This window comes from Pimephales promelas, chromosome 22 (genome assembly GCF_988280905.1).
Source record: "Pimephales promelas chromosome 22, fPimPro1.hap1.1, whole genome shotgun sequence".
Taxonomy (NCBI): Eukaryota; Metazoa; Chordata; class Actinopteri; order Cypriniformes; family Leuciscidae; genus Pimephales; species Pimephales promelas.
In genome coordinates, this window is record NC_142790.1 from 15,698,021 (window position 1) to 15,712,192 (window position 14,172).

Consider the following 14,172-nt stretch of genomic DNA (forward strand, 5'->3'; position numbering starts at 1 on the left):
AAGGGGATGCCTAATAGATGAATCTGGTGCAATTTGCCAAAACACGCCCTGCCTTTCTCAGGAAAATTATCCACACTTACAATAGGAAGGCCATTGTCTTGGGAGAGTTTGTGCTTTATCTCTGTATTCATTATCAGTATTACAACAGCATAATGGGCCGCTGGTCGGAGAGAAAGGCGCACGCTTTTCGAACGGGGTGGGGGAGCACTGACGTGAAATTAAAAGTAGCTTTGCTGTCATTGGCATAAGTCATTGTTATTATACCTGGTGGGAAAACACCAGGTTTCCTGCCGAAATACCTTCGGCTTGAAAGAATAAATCCTAGAATCATAAGCCTTTATCCTGCCTTTTGGAACAATCCGTACGTCCTTGCATACCTATGTTTGCTACAGACTTCAGAATGAGGGGAAATTGATTCAGACGTTAAAATCTAAAGTGGTTTTGTATATGTATTTATTAAGTTGTGGGCAATCTGAATATCAGACATCAATATGAGAAAGTTAGCATATTTTTTTTAATTTTGCGTTTGTACGGTTTTAGATAATGCAGTGATATTTACATCCTTGGTATTTGGGGACCCCACTTTTTTTCTTTTTTCTTTTTTTATTCCTAACCTAAATGGAATTGGTAAAAAAAAAAAAAAAAAAAAAAAAAAAAACATAAAATCAACTCGTATTTATTTTATATTAAATATGTACAGTATAAGCCTACAATACGCGCATGCAGTTCAAAAGTTTGGAGTTGGTTAATGTTTTTTGGAAGCATTTATTTAATAAAAAATCAAATCGATAATGTTATGAAATAACAATTTAAAGTAATTTTATTTATTTTTTATTGTAATTTATCTATTTCTATGATGGGAAAGCTACATTTTCAGCAGCCATTCAGTTTTCAGTGTCACATGATGCTTCAGAAATCATTCTATTATTTTTTGTATTATTTTTATTCATATTATTATTAAAGTTTAAAATGGTTGTGCTGCTTAATATTTTTATGAAAACCATGATTTATTATTTTTTTTCACGATTCTTTGATGAATAGTAAGCTCTGAGGAATCTCATTTACTTTAACATAAGTGCAAATATCATGCCTTGTTTAAACACTTTCTTTTTGGTAACAATCAAAAAGACTTGTTTTGCAGTGATGTTTTGCATAGAGCGGTATTTAGCATTACATCAATATTCACAAGTGCACTGAAGACACATAACAGCCATAGTTTATGCACCGAGGCTTTATTATTTGACAAGGAACACAAATAGTTGTTCCTTGGAGAGCCTCATATAGTGTCTGTCTTTTTCTCTATTGGTCATATTTCAATAACCCCCTTCTGAGGGTGAGTAACCTTCCTCAGTCCTCCTTTGATGTCTACGGGATGTTGAAGCACTATTTGTAATCATCGCTGAGCCAACCTCTACACTTTTAGCCTCCTACCAGGCCATGACTGCAAACTCAGATCTTAAGGGTGACCTTTACGTCATCCATTATTGTAATGCCTGAAGGGGGAGTCGCCTTTACTGATGCATAAATTGCAGTTTAAAAACATTTTTGTCTTCATGATCACTCCTCTTTCACGCTCAGTAGTGTGTACTTAAGAAGAAATGGCAGCTAAGGGGCTCATCATTCATAGAGGCTGTAGTTCCCTCTTATACACTCTGCAGAAAACACTTTTACTACACTATAGATAATGCTTTTTAGGTGAATGAATAAACGTTGTCATGATGAATTTCCAGTCTTCCAGATATTAATAGTCGCAAATAACGTTTGGGGAAACCTGCAACAGACTTTACATTTAAGCTACAAGATGTCCTAGTAAATCACAGGGATTTTGAAGACACACAGAATGTGCGCCCTTAAGGAACTCATTTAAAAATGGTGGCAAACTCAATATGAAGAGGAAAAGATGTTCAGTTAATAAATATCTAATATAAGTGATGATTAAATATGAATGCCAGGTTGACAAAGTTAGCATGAAATGTTGTGTTCCTTTCAAATTTGGTTTTGAATGTTTTCAAGTAATGCATTGAAGAGTGTCATAATTTAAGATTGATGTTAAAAAGCAGTATTTGAATCCTTGATTTTGTGTGTATATATATATACTATATATATACTGTGTATATATATATATATATATATATAGATAGATATAATATGACATACAGTATCTGTTATCAGAAATATATGTTATTCAAACCTCTATGACTTTCTTTCTTCTGTGGAACATAAAAGAAGATATTTTGAAGAATGTTAGTAACCAAAGAGTTTATGGTTAAGGGTGTTTATTTGGGCGCAACATGAATCCCTAGTATCTCAAATCCCTCTAACATGGTAAAATCACTGTAACGTGCGACCACTGTAACCAAGCAGTTTTAGTTCCCATTGACTTCCATTGTATCCATGTAATGGAAGTCAATGGAAACCGAAACTGATTGGCTACTGTACATTCTTCAAAATATTCAAAAAAATCTCTTACAATAATGATACTGATACTTTAGTGATAATATGTTTAATCAGACTAGAATGTAATATAAGGAAATAATCTTAATTCTTAAACAAATAAAATATAATAATTAGTAATAAATACATTACCGGTAATTAATACAATATTAACTATATTTGGGGGAATCTTTGTTTCTGTTTATTTATTTATTTTGTGCACCAAGCTGCCATTAATTTCTGCCCTTGGCAGTAATTAATATACATACATCCATTAATGATAATAAACAATACGTTTGCCAAGTAATAAAACACATTGACTAAAATTCTTGATGTTTACAGTTGACAGACAACTTTCTATATTATCATCATATATTGTCATTATCAACCAAAACTATTCGACTATCATAAAGAAATACAATGTTCTGGCATGAAACTCTAAAATGGTGCTGGCTAAGGCCCTGTTTACATGAGAACGTTCGCGGGTGAAAACGTAAAAATATTTTATCGGATGTGCCTTTCGTTTACACGGCGCCGCATTTTTGAGGCGTAAAAACGCAAAAAAGTGAAACCACCCTCCAGAGTGGAAATCTTAAAAACGCTCCACCGTCGCGTTCCCGTGTAAAGGCTAAAAAACGCAAAAGTCTGCTTGACAGTGAAGGTTGTACGCAGGCGCGTGGACTTTGTAGTGGTGTTGCTGTAGTATGCACTCCGAGCTGCCTGGAGTGCATACTACATTGAATTTCACAGACTTTTGCGTCACAATATGCACGCGAATTTCCAAATCAAAACATTTGTCTAAATGCAAAATAAAATGTGACGACGCAACGCCACTTTCGCGTTTTCTCTTCAGAATTGTTTCCGTGTAAACATAGCCTAATAGGTCTTTTTACTCACCTGTTCACATCGTTATCTTTAGGGCGCAGCTGATTGGTTCCTGCTGTAACAGTAGCCATTGAGCTTGCGTGCTCAACCTTCAAATACCTGGGTAGCATAGCATTTGCCTCAGCAGTGCAGCGCGCTCAGAAACCCTCCATCTTCCCCAGCTCCACCTGTATCTGCTATGGGTAATTAATGTACGCTATATTGTACAGCAGCAGCACGTCTTACTTGCTCACAGTAGCGTGTCATGTATGTATTGGCTGTAGCAAGTCCTGTACTTGCTTTTCCAGAGCAGCAATAAAAGCGGCAGCAGTAGCGTAGCAGATCTATTCCTCCAAAGCCAAACATATCAATGTTGCCATATCCATTAACATGCCAATCACTCTGAGAGTTGTCATGACAGAACTAGGTTTTACTTTTTCCTGATGAAATTTGAGTGATGATAAGATCTTCTGCGTGGTTTCCAGGGCATTGCTGTATAGTTGCAGTTTGTTAGTGTATTGCTATAGAGTTGCTATTACCTGTATTTTATTTCCTAGGTTAGGGGTATTAGTGGTTATATATTTATGGCGCTTTTCCATTACCAGCACCAGCTTGACTCAACTCGCCTCGCTTTTCGCTCCGTTTTCCATTGCAGACAGTACGGCCACAAATAGTACCCGGTCGTCATAGCGACGCCTTTCGTTCCTCATTGCCCTATCAAGCTCTTCGGCAACCAAACAAAGAAAAGTCTGCACCTCCTTGTTTGACCACAGCGTATTCTTGCGAGTTGCCATGATAAAAGTAGTAAGTTTAGTAACAATCTCTGGCCAAACTATTTAAAAATGGCGGGGATATTCTGGAGACTCCATCTGGCGCGTGCAATGACGACTCAGTGAATGGTGACGATTCTCTCTGACCAATCAGCAGTCGGCATTGTTTTCACGTCACATTTTAGGACCGGCTCAGCTCGCCTTAGCTCGCTCAGAACCTCGCCGGAGGTGATACAAAAAAAGCCGAGCCGAGTCGTGTCGAGCTGGTACTGTGTGGTAGAAAAGCGCCATTAGAGGAAGTAGTTGTTAAAAGATATTTTGAAGAATGTTAGTATCCAAACAGTTTCAGTTTCCGTTGGCTTCCATTATATGTACAAAAAAAATACAGTTTGGAACTACATGAGGGGGAGTAAATGGTGACAGAATTTAGTGGGTGAACTATCCCTTTAAAAACACCATGTCAACCAATCCATACTAAAAAATTCATTCATAAAATGTTATTTTTAATCAGCTTACTGTTAACTGAGAGTCTTTTATAATGTTGAATGACAGCTTAATGTTAACATCTAATTTATACTTCTCTTTCTGCATCTCCTAAAATGACGATTAGGTCTATTGCTTTTGTGGGGCAGTAGGATCCAGAGGGGGATCTTGTTGAAGAGGACCCATTAAACTGTCCTCACCTTTCCACATGGCCTCTGCTCAGGGCTAAAAATGTTAGTTTCCTCTGCGAAGCACCCTTCATTGACTGCTGCACTGACTGTGGGTTTGCTGAATGCATAGATGTGTTGAAGGGAGCTTTAAGGGCATATTGTGAGATGTATTGATCTAGAGAATCAATCAGAGGGAGAGACAGGCAGAGAGACATTATCTTTTAACACCGCAGACACATAGTCGTGATGGGCAAAAGAACAACGTCTAATACGTTCACTTGAGAAGACGGAGCAGTTTCCCTCCCATCCTCTTTCTCCTTCCTCTTTCCTTCCCTATTAGTCCCTGGGGCTCGTTTAAGGATGCTATCACTCTATACTGATCACTCCATCCAACACTGCCACCCCATTTCTCTCTCACACTTGCATACAGTCCTAAGCTCTTTGTATCCACACTAAAACTGAAGCAGTATGCTTTGTATCTGTATTGCAATGCTCTCGTTAAATGAATTTAACAGTTACTAGGGATGTCGTCTAACATGTTACTGTGTGTGTTAAGATTTGTCTTGTTCCATGAAGATCTGATCCAAACTATTGTCTGATGCTTACTGAACTGCTCACACTCCCTTAAAGAGACAGTACCTTTATCACTGTATTAGCAAGTGTGAAAAGTTACACTACAAATGTTAATGTGAAAGTATTTAAAGGTTGGACATGCATTGTAAAATATTGCTACTTAATTATGTATACCTTTAGATTTAAAAATAGACTCATATTGCAATACAAAGCAATATTGTTTAAATATTTTTGAAAGTCTTTAATAATGCGTAGTAAAGCTGTTCACTGATAATCATTAAACGTACTGTTCAAAAGCTTGGGGTTGTTAAGGTTTTTAAATGTTTTTAAAATAAGTTTCTTACGCTCACCATCAAAAATACAGAAAAAAAATAGTGATATTGTGAAATATTATTACAATATTACAGTTAAAATTTGAAATAAAATGTTCTATTTTAATATATTTTAAACTGTAATTTGTTTCGTTGATGTTCAGCAGCCATTACTTCAGTTTTCTCTGTCATATGATGTACTATAATTATGGTAATTTGGTGCTCAAGAAACATATCTTATTATTATCAATATTGAAAACACCTTTTTTTGCGGAAAATTCGATACTTTTTCAGGATGTTGATCATTACAAATTCTAAAGAACAGCATTGAATTGAAATAGAAATCGTTTAGAACATTATAGAGGTTTTTACTGTCAACTTAATGCATCTTCACTGAATAAAAGTACTAAAAAAGTACAATCAAAGTACTATATGCCTTTGATTGGTGATAAAATGTCTCTGGTAATATTTAAAACCATAGCTCTTGAGAGAATGATTTCACTCTTTTTTAAAATCTTTTTTTTTTTGATCTTGAAGATATAACGACTTACTGGTTTTCAAAATAATTGGTAATGTGTAAAATCATTTGCTAATATGATATTGTTCTTATATCAGTTAATTAGTTATATCAGGGTTTTTTTAAAAAACATTTTTTTCACCCATAATCACTGCAAAAAAGGTCAAACAATTCCATTTGGGCCGGGTCATGGGTCTTTTTAAATGTTTAAAAACAGCACCTGTATCTCCAGAACAGTAAATGCCACTGGTCCAATTCAGCTTTGAGTGCAACCCGCTGTTCATAATCAGACTATGATGCACAAGTGTCTCGAGACAGTTTGAGTGGATAACCATATGCTGTCACAGAAGACCAACAGTGCTGAGCTGGGAGTTGTGTGGGAGTCTGGGAGTGGGAGGAAGGGGAGAGATGGGGGACGGCTGGGGTGTGGGAGGGCTTGTCAGGGTTTTTCAGGAAGGTTACAAATCAAGGATTTCTGAACCTAGCCTTCTTCTCGGATTCACTCTCTGGAGTGGAAGTGTGTGTGAGAAGAGAGTGTGTTAACTGTTAAGCAGGCCGTCCAAGCTCTTTATTGAAGCCTTGGCTAAATCAATGGCATATGTGGAGGGTGACCGCCTCACAGAGCTGTCAAAATCTATTCTGCGCCTTCAACTGGCACCGGTCCATCCAGTCACACTTCATCCACCACAACCAGCAACGGGGTAAACAAACTCAATCCCGCAAATGTCAGAGATGTCGAAAGATGAAAAACTGTGGGCTGCTCAGTGATTACAAGAGATAATGGTTCAAAGAAGATGCAAGGGCAGATTTTAATTGTTGCCTGTGCTGTCAAACATTGAAATAGTTTGTACTAATTATAAAACCCATATCATCTGTCTGTGACTGTAATTGAGTTCTGCTGTGTTACTTGGAAGCACAAAACAAGCTAGTGGCCAAACCCCATGTATCATTTTCCTTGTTTTAATTTTATTTTTTTTAATAACATTTTAAGATAAATTTACATTGTGATTAATCATCATCTTCACTTGAAAGATCCTATTATTGATTGTTAAAATCTCAAGATCAATGTTTTATCGTGACTTTTTGGACCAGTTTGAACTTATTCCTGAACAAATTGCTTTTATGAGCTGATTCTTTTTAGTAAATCATTAAGTTTGATAATGAAGGACTCTGATGAGCCAATTATTTTGAAGTAAATCAAAACACAGCTGGTTCCTGAACAAATGACTCTCAAAATGAATAAATGACACTTCAATGTTTAATCAAAGTTGAATGTTGAATTAGTGAATCAAAAACATACAAAAACGACCAAAGTCTGTTTCCCGAACAAACTCTTATGAGGAGATTATTTTTTAGTGAATCAGAAACATGAAGAGCGACTAGTGTAATCTGATTCCCAAATGAATGACTCTTAAATGCCGATTCTTCAGTGAATCAAAAGCATATAGTTCTACCAGTGATCTCATTCTTGAACAAATGACTGAATGACAAATGATCAAAGATCAAATGATCTTGCGACCAAAGATAGCCAGCGATGATTCGTGACAGTGTCGGAAATTTAGCATGATCATCAATAGATGGCTCACTTGTTGCCTATCTGAAACACTGCCTTGTATAATTTACAGAATTTCTTCTCTTCTTATTAATAAATAAATAAATGAAATGAAATCGAATAAAAAGCTTCTGAATCAGAACTGAATTGAATTGGGAAATCCCCATATCTATACTACAGGGACTTACACTTGTATTTCAAACCAATAATCAATCAATAAGAATCAATAACCAAGTTATCTTGACATTTTACATTTGCGCCTGATAGAGGATGATGTTAAGTTCTGAGACATCCAGTTACGTCATAAATGTGCTGTAATCTATTTAACTCCATAGACGACGCACTCACTGTAATGAGGATGATTTGTACTTTTGGTTTGCCAATTTATGTCTAAATGGATTGATTACTGTTTTGGGAGATAAGCGTATGAATCTTGTTTATGGAAAGACTGATAGGACACAAATTAAATTTTTTCATTTTTCTTGAAATCATGATTAGATCACAATGAAATACAGCTCTTTATGTTTTTTTTGCGTCTTATGACGATGATTTCCTTTTATTGCATGAAACCTTATTTTTTCTTATATTTGGAAGCAACAGTCTTAATGGTGTTCAATTAGTTCCACAAGGATCTCCTCGATGGATAGGCCTCCAGCTTGATTACATTGAATGGTGGGTATTTCCTGTGTTCAAACCCACATATGGATTGAGTAAGGCAGTGGCTGTGGACTACTGTTTCCCTCCACTATATCTTACTTTTTCGTTCAACCCATAAAAAAAATAAAAAAAATAAAAAAAAATCCCTATTTTCTTTCACCAGGTCGGCTGTCCAAATGCAGAGAGAGGATTTGGTCTGAGCCTTTGGCAGGTGAAGCCAATGCAAATTTCAAGAGGCACGCATGGCTCAATGCAGTATACTCACTGTCTCTGAGCCACACCTACCAATGGCTGGAAGGTATAGTAAAGTACCTTTACTTTACAATAATTTATTCCGCTTTGAAAAATGATTGTGACAGATGAAAGTGTCTTTTTTGAATTCCTCCTTGTCCATCCAGAAGCGTCACAATCAGGTTTGTTCCACAGCGTGTGCTGGCGTTGGGTTTTATGACTGGGTTCATTTCATCTCCATCAAGCTGAGTAGTGTGTCTATCCCATGAATCAGTAGTCTAAGAACAGCCCACCATAAAATTAGCTGGAACCAGAACCAGTCTAATGACTAAACAGGATGGTATGTGCTTGGATATATATATATATATATATATATATATATATACAGTATACTGTATATATATATATATATATATATAAAGGATTATTAGGAACTGTCATGATTCTGCCTTCTTGTCTTTGATTTTTCTCTAGTCGTGAGGCAGGATCATGACAGAATCATGTTTTGTGTGCAAGCGCATGGCCTGTTTGGGCCATGTGCTTGTGTTGTCTCGTTAACTTACCCCGCCCCCTTGTTATCCTAGTCTTGTGATTATTGTCTAGTCAGTTTCACCTGTCTTTGTCTTTAGTGTTCCCTTTATAATCCCCTTGTGTTTGCTGTCCTGGGTCGGTTCATTGTTTTAAACCTGCCGTGAAACCTGTTTGATGTTGTGTGAAGTTTACAGAGAGTAATTCTTTGGGTTAACTGTTATTCTAGAGTCTGTTAGTGTCTTAGTAGTGTTCCTGTCTTGACCCCAGTCTAAGTCTAGTGTTTGTTACCCAGTCTTGTTTTGCCCCCTCGTGGGTTTTTATTTTCTGTTTTGTCTTGAATAAATTCTGTGTTGAGCAATCAGTCTGCTTTTGGGTTCGTCTATCCTCCCACTTCATAACAGGAACACCATACTACTGTGTTTGACCCCCTTTCGCCTTCAGAACTGCCTTAATTCTACGTGGCATTGACTCAACAAGGTGCTGAAAGCATTCTTTAGAAATGTTGGCCCATATTGATACGATAGCATCTTGCAGTTAATGGAGATTTGTGGGATGCACATCCAGGGCACGAAGCTCTGGTGACTGTGGGGGCCATTTTAGTACAGTGAACTCATTGTCATGTTCAAGAAACCAATTTGAAATGATTCGAGCTTTTTGACATGGTGTATTATCCTGCTGGAAGTAGCCATCAGAGGATGGGTACATGATGGCCATAAAGGGAAACAATGCTCAGGTAGGCCGTGGCATTTAAACGATGCCCAATTGTCACTAAGGGGCCTAAAGTGTGCCAAGAAAACATCCCCCACACCATTACACCACTACTACCAGCCTGCACAGTGGTAACAAGGCATGATGGATCCATGTTCTCATTCTGTTTACACCAAATTCTGACTCTACCATCTGAATGTCTCAACAGAAATCGAGACTCATCAGACCAGGCAACATTTTTCCAGTCTTCAACTTTCCAATTTAGTGAGCTCTTGCAAATTGTAGCCTCTTTTTTCCTATTTGATGAGTGTTACCCTTTGGGGTCTAATGCTGTTGTAGCTCATCCGACTCAAGTTGCTCTTCTATCTGCTTGAATCAGTCGGCCCATTCTCCTCTGACATCTAGCATCAACAAGGTATTTTCGCCCACAGGACTGCCTCATACATCTTTGTAAAAGAGAAGCAGAGCATTTGTGAAGCCACAACACACACAACCTTGAGGCAAATGGGCTACAACAGCAGAAGACCCCACCGGGTACCACTCATCAAAAGGAAAAAGAGGCTACAATTTGCAAGAGCTCAACAAATTGTACTAAAATGGCCCCCGCAGTCACCAGATCTCAACCCAACAGAGCATCTTTGGGATGTGGTGGAACGGGAGCTTTGTGCCTTGGATGTGCATCCCACAAATATCCAATAACTGCAAGATGCTATCCTATCAATATGGGCCAATATTAATACAGAATTAAGGCAGTTCTGAAGGCGCAGAACATAGTATTACTGTATGGTGTTCCTAATAATCCTTTAGGTGAGTATATATAATATCTATATATGTGTAGTCTTTTTTTGTGAAAAAGGCAATATATATTGTTTTTAGACTGAGGGAGGAGTACACGATGTGTTTGGTAACACTTTGGCAGAAATTCACCTGTAGGTTTTGTGATTCTAGTTGGATCATATTTACATTTTTTTCCCTGTGTTCTACACACATAATGCAAATTGCTTGGCAGAGTGAAATGTGAGATTGAGGGTGTGTGGTACAGACATTTGGGTTGTGCAAACCTCATTGAGAAGTTAAACATGATTTACACATGCACATTGGCCTTCTATTGTTTAATTCCTTCTAATATTACACAATTTGTATATTACTTGATTTATTTCTTTACAACACATTTAAAGATACTTTTAGGGGAATATTTTCAAGGTAAAAAAAAGTTTACAATCATTGTTTGAAATCATAGCAGACTAGGAACGAATATCATTTAGTTATTTCGATATTTAGTTGGGTCATCATGGCACATGATCACCCATTGGCATGAAGACAAGAGACTGTTTGCTAAGGGCTGGGCCTATGATCATTGGCAGTCAACGCCTGGCTGACTTTTTCATCCGTTTATTGTGGTAAACAGGAACAAAGGTGATGGTGAGGGTCAAACACAGTTCACTGCTGACTTACCAAAAACTTTCTTCAGTGGAGAACATTTCTCAGGTAAGTTTTCACAATTTTTTTCATGTCTTTTTGTATTATATTTGCATAGGGCTTGTATGGATTGGGATACATATGTCTAGAGACTATTACATATATATAAAGGCTTGTATATATTCACACAAGAATTCAGAAAAATGTGATTTTTAAGATGATTTAAGATTTGGTCAGAGTTGCTGCTCATTATTTTTTGGTCTGAATCAAAGTAAAATTTCTTCTGTTTTTCACCTACCCGCGAATGTATTTACTTTGGCTCTCAACCCTTACGCCACATCTCAAAACCCAAACTAACAGAGTATTTGGATAGGCAAAGCAGCTTATTACCATTTCTCAGTGAACCTCAACCGTCCAAAGGTCCTGTGTCACCTTTTTTTGTTTTAGCAAATTCCTTACATAAGAATTACATGCTCAGCAATTGTGCAACTTCTAAACATGTTGAAATGAGTGTTAGGATATGGGTTACGTTTTCTAATTTATTTATTTTGGTTCTTATTCAAAGAGTTTCAAAGAGATATGGAGAGTGAACATCACTGAACACCATTATTTTCTTTTGTCTGCCTTTCCCGATATCCTGTGATAGCAAAACCACATGGTATGTTAGTCTTCACATCCTTGTGTTGCTTTAGTGGGCATTCTGGTATGATAAATGTCACGTTTGATGAAGTGAAATGATAGAGAGGGAGTACAAGGAGTGCTGATACGCAAACTAATTACCAATGAAGTTTATTTCCTCTCTTTTGTGTATGGAAACCATTTTTTTCACCAGGTGCATGTTATTTCATGTGTTCAGAAATTTGATAGGACACTAATTCAAAACACTTGCTGTGTTGTCTGATTAGTTATGGTAATTTCTCTGTTTAGCCACAATAACTCAGGACTTTGTCCTGCAAATGCAAACAAAGTCACAAAAAACAGATGTCGCTTCAGATCCCCAAATTATAAAATGAAAAATGCATGTTACAAAGTAAGGTATTGCCAATACTGGCCCGTTCCACTGACAAAATAAAATAAATAGCTATAACATCGTTATATTTTTACAGTTTAATATAAATCAAAAGTTATAGACACGCTGAGACCAAAAGCGTTCAGTCTGCCGGTCGTCCGTTTAAGTAGCGGTCAGAGCATTGGGTGATACACAGGGACCTCCTTCTGTCAGTTTTACTTCCTCCTTTAGAAGAGACCTGATACAGCTGCAGGAAACCGCCAATAAGAGCCCTATCAGATCGACAAGGACGAGGGAAAAGACATGAAAGGAAATTCACAAGTTTCTTATCCTTTTCTCTTCCACTTGGCTGTCTCGTTCCCCATCGGTTTTCCCTATCGACTGCTTTTTTGGCTTCGACACGTCTGTCTGTATATCAACACGCGCTTAGTAGCACATAGGAGAAGTGTACACTCTGAGGCCCACGGGCGATTTAAACACAGTAGAGCAGTCATCTAACACTCAGGAACGTTCTGCAATCGGATCCCCGAACATCCCTGAGAACATGAAAACATGCCCACTGATCACATCAATAACACACTTATCGATCACAGAGTTCAGACTAATCAAATCGAGCGCTGGTTTGTTTGAAGTTAAATACGGGCTGCAGCGCTATTTATCTGTCCCGCTTTTGGACTTTTGTGCAGGCCGCCCACTCCCGACGTACATGGAGGGAAAGTGTTATTTGTATTGTTAAATTTACATTAAGCCCATTTTAATTGCATCAGCCGCTAAACAGATCTCACAATAATGGCCCTAACCGAGAAAATTGCGATCATCTGTGGAAGGGCCTGCAGTATAATGGACAAACCCAATTAATCTAATCTTGTTGTGTTCCATTATGGCTGCACTTTATCATTTCAACAGATGGAGCATGAAGAAATTAAGAATGCGCTCCTGCCAAGCAGGCCTCGCTCTCGCAGACGCTTTTCTCTCTGATGGTACCGGCCGTTATGTCCTCCTAAAGAAGTGATCTTCTTACAGATGAGGAATGCTATTTTAACTGATTCTCGACGAGAGGTTAATCGAAGAAAACTTTTAGTTGGAGGAGGCGAGTGGGATAGATTAACAGTTTTACATCCACTATTAAGATGAGTGGAACTGCAGGGTTAATGCCAGGTCATCTGAGCCGCACGGTTTCTGCGACCGATGAGGTCAATTCGAGTCGTGATGTTCATGCCTGAAAATATCAAACAATTCTGGTTTGAGCGTTGACAGAAACACAAAACAGTGATGGATTTGTGTGGATGGAATTCGAATTTGAGGCTCATGAGTTTGTTTCTTCCAATTTTATTTCCCAGTGGTTAAATATTTCGTTTGGATAAATGACAAAAATGTAAAAGTACACAAAAATAGGTCACTTTAGAGGCTTGCTACAAAGGGTGCAAAGATGGAACATCCTCTAGAGGGCACATTACATTCAGTATTAAATACGAGTAAATATAGTCTGGTGGAGTGTAACCTCGCAGTGTGTGTTGCTATTCGGTGACCTGAAGGTAAGCAGTGTTTGACAGTAGCTGTTTTTGCAAAGTTTTGATTTCATTACGGCCTAAATAAAATTGCATTTTGTTACTGTTGTGTGGGGAACAGGAATGGAGGAGTATCTGTTTCTTTCCAAAGCTTCACACAAGCAAAGAAGCTGAAATTGATGCACGATGTGTCTTTATTACTAAAAGATTGCAGATTGTAATAAAAAGTCAAATAAAATGTGAATTACACTGATAGTACAGCTGCATAAAGAGACCAAGTAAATTAATCATTTCGAAACAGACAACTTGGATACTTGGAAACTAATTACATTTAGCTTATAAGAGGGCTAAAGATTAATAAAGGGACTAATAGAGATTCTGATTTCGTGAGGCACATTTTCTGTGCACTCTTCCTTGAGGGGAAACAATTGTCCTA

The 14,172-nt window shown here is 37.5% G+C and overlaps 1 protein-coding gene across 10 annotated transcripts in view; it reads left to right on the top strand.

The window, feature by feature from the left end:
* Window positions 1-14,172, top strand: part of eya1 (EYA transcriptional coactivator and phosphatase 1) — a 136,179-nt gene that overhangs the window by 25,060 nt on the left and 96,947 nt on the right. For all 10 annotated transcript variants that reach the window (XM_089125599.1, XM_089125596.1, XM_089125598.1 and 7 more), the window contains exons 3-4: window positions 8,494-8,628; window positions 11,209-11,288. The gene's annotated coding sequence lies outside the window, so the exon portion shown is untranslated. The remainder of the gene's footprint in view (window positions 1-8,493; window positions 8,629-11,208; window positions 11,289-14,172) is intronic.